The sequence below is a fragment of the Carlito syrichta genome, unplaced genomic scaffold, assembly GCF_000164805.1.
Source record: "Carlito syrichta isolate Samal-C Ts95f unplaced genomic scaffold, Tarsius_syrichta-2.0.1 Scaffold288106, whole genome shotgun sequence".
In the NCBI taxonomy this organism is placed as follows: Eukaryota; Metazoa; Chordata; class Mammalia; order Primates; family Tarsiidae; genus Carlito; species Carlito syrichta.
The window spans coordinates 127,317-130,528 of NW_007232202.1; the positions used below are offsets into that span (position 1 = coordinate 127,317).

A 3,212-nucleotide genomic window follows, 5' to 3' on the forward strand; every position below is an offset into this window, starting at 1 on the left:
CCCCCCTCCACCCCCTCCACCCGGCCGTCCATCTCCCCCTACTCATCCACATGCCCCGGGCCGTCAGCACCAGTTATTCATTCCTGTGTCACAACCTCAACACTCAGCAGCTTAAAAGAAAAGGAAGGAAAGGGAGAAGAAGCTAGCCAGTTTAAAGAATGGGGGCAACACACTGAAGGAAGACAGAACCGGCTGGAAAGCGCTCTCATCAACGAAACCTGGGGCCATTTGAGCAACAAAGTAAATGACAGTGAAGGATTATAGTCGGTGGCTAAGAAACCCATGAGTCTACACTGATGGAAAGAAATAATAGCAGGGAAGGAGGTGGGTTCCTCCAGGGAAAGAGGAAGCCCTTTCCGCCAATCAGCACAAATCGTCAAGGTGCTAACACTTGGGAATGACAAGGTATTTACGCAGTCTCAATATGGTACACTACTCTTATTTGAGTTGGAGTTTCACTCTGTTGCCCAGGCTGGAGTGCAATGGCACGCTCACAGCCACCCCAGCGTCAACACACTGGGCTCTGATGATCCTTCTGCCTCAGTCTTCCAGGTAGCCAGAACTACAGGTGCACACTACCATGCCCTGTTAATTTTTTAAAAAATTTATTGTGGAGATGAGGTCTCACCAAGTTGCCTAGGCTGGTCTCAAACCTGTGGGCTCAGGTAACCCTCTCACCTTGGCCTCCCAAAGTGCTGGGATTACAGGCTGAGCCACAGAGCCCGGCCTGAAATGGTAATCTTAATGTTGGAGAAATCCAGCAGATATCACCTTAACCAAGTAATCACATGAACTTTGCCAATCACGGGATAAATTAAAATGAGACTTGAATCATGTGCCTTTTGGTATCACACACTGAGAAGACAGCCTCACTGTGGTCTTCCGTCCCAAAGTGCACAACCAGAACCTGTGAGGAACAAACCCAGATGGCATGAGTCTCCGCGGCAGGCCTGAGCACTTCCGAGACGTCAGGGTCAGAAACCGCAGAGGGGCACCCAGGAACGGTGCTAGAGCAAAAGGGACCAGACAGGCGCGGCACCAAAGTGCAGGACCCTGACTGCGGTCTGCTGCGTAAGAGGTGACGGGAACAAAGGGCAGTCTCGCTAGGCCTCAGATTCGTACGCTGTATTGTTTCAATGTGAATTTCCTTTAACATTTTTTATTTAGTTGATTGGTTGACTTTTGAGTCGAGGTCTCACTCTGTTGCCAAGGCTGGAAGGCAGTGGTGTGATCACGACGATCGTAGTTCGTGGCAGACTTGACCTCCTGGGCTCAGGGGGTCCTTCCACCTCAGCATCCTCAGTAGCTGGGACTACAGGCGTGTGCCACCATAACTGGCTATATTGTTTTAATTATTATTATTGTTTTTTTTGAGTCAGAGTCTCGCTCTATCCCCCAGGCTGGAGTGCAGTGGCATGCCCACAACTACTGCAGCCTCGACCTGCTGGGCTCAGGTGATCCTTCCACCTCAGCCTTCCAAGTAGCTGGAGCTACAGGCACATACCACCACACATGGCTAATTTTTTTGATTTACTGTAGAGACAAGGTATTGCCAAGTTGCCCAGGCTGTTCTTGAACCCCTGGGCTCAGGCAATCCTCTCACCTCAGTCTCCCAAAGTGCTGGGATTACAAAGGTGTGAGCCACCATAACTGGCTGAAAAAGTTTTTTAAAATATGCTTTTCCACTTCTTTCAGACCAGTGTTAACTTCTTGATATTGATAACTGTACTGCCATTATGAATGATAATTCCTTGGTTTATTTATTTATTTACTTATTTTGAGTTGGCGTCTCACTCTGTCACCCAGACTGGAGTGCGGTGGCACGCTCCCGGCCACCACAGCCTCGACCTGCTGGGCTCCGGCGATCCTTCCACCTCAGCCTTCCAAGTAGCCGAAACTACAAGCGCATGCTACCACGCGCAGCTAATTTTTGATTTATTGTAGAGATGAGGCCTCGCCAAGTTGCCCGGGCAGGTCTCGAACCCGCGGGCTCAGGCAATCTGCTTGCCTCGGCCTCCCAAAGCACGGGATTACAGGCTGAGCCACCGAGCCCGGCAATTCCTTGTTTTTAGAAAATACACACTAAAGCATTTTGGGGCAAGAGGAATCTTCTGCAACTTATTTTTTTTTTAAGAGAGGGGTTCTCGAGTGCCTCAGCCTCCAGTGTCACTTATTCTGAAGTGGTTCAGGAAGAAAGCTACAAACAGAGAAAAAGATAAAGCAAAGGCAGTGGAATGGTGACACGCAGCAATGCCAGTGAAGGACATCTAGGAATTCTTTGTACTATTCTTGCAAGTTTTCTATAAAGCTTGAAGTTACGTGACAATAAAAATTTTTAACTTTGACAACAGTCACTGTCTTGCCCGTCGATCTGCAATCTGGGCGGGGCTCGGTAGAGACGGCGAGTCTACGCTCACACGGCATTGGTGGCTGGGCTCCAAGTACCAGTATCCCGGAGACAGCTTCCTCTGTCCCTTGGAGAGACTCAATCACGTATCTCCTACAGCTCAGGAGGGTCTTCCCAAAGCCTGAGGGCTACTCCTTGGAAACGGCTCCACCATCGACGTCAGGAAGGACAGCCCTGTCCCCCAATCTCTGCGGGGCCCAGCTGGCAGCAGGCCCGGCGCCCACCGCCCTCCCCACGCAGGGGCTGCTCTGAGTGGCATGGCCGTTGCCAAAAGCCAGCACCACGGGGCCACGAAGCAGGCTGGGAGGGCCTTGGAGGCTGTTGGTCCCATCCCTGCGGGCAACGAGGGAGGGAACGGGGAGCAGGTGTCCCCCACCCTGGCCCACTTGCTCAGGTGTGAGTCCCAGTCGCAGCCCAACCCTCTCACCTGCTTTTGCGAGGCCTCCCTCCGACTCTCTACAACGGCCAGGCGCCTCCGCACGAATGGGGCCAAACGGGACGGGAGGGCTGTCCCCAGCGTCCGCGGCGACTCCCGCTTCCCTCCTGACGGGCTGCGCTCTTTGACGGGCCTTTCTCGGACAGCGGCTTTTTGTCCTTTCTTTTCTTCCTTTTTCGCGCCCGGTCACTTTTTGCTGCATGGGGGAGCCGGGGCCTCGCCCGTGGCCCGGGCTGGTCTCCAAGACGCTCCTTTCCCGGGCGCTCCGCTTCCTCCGGGGGCCGGCGCGGCCACCCCGCAGGGAACGCCAGCAGCTGCCGGAGGCCACCGGCCCGTCCCTCGGGCTCCCGCGCCCGGGAGCTGGCAGGG

The 3,212-nt window shown here is 53.8% G+C and overlaps 1 protein-coding gene and 1 long non-coding RNA gene across 2 annotated transcripts in view; one reads left to right on the forward strand and one right to left on the reverse strand.

Moving 5' to 3' along the window:
• The window catches only part of INTS1 (integrator complex subunit 1), a 51,192-nt gene that overhangs the window by 18,639 nt on the left and 29,341 nt on the right, over positions 1–3,212 (forward strand). The window lies entirely within an intron of this gene.
• LOC110595228 lies at positions 2,091–3,124 on the reverse strand. Its single transcript, XR_002481678.1, has 2 exons — positions 2,835–3,124; positions 2,091–2,197 (listed from the first exon to the last, which is right to left on the reverse strand). It is a non-coding gene; the product is annotated as an uncharacterized LOC110595228 (long non-coding RNA).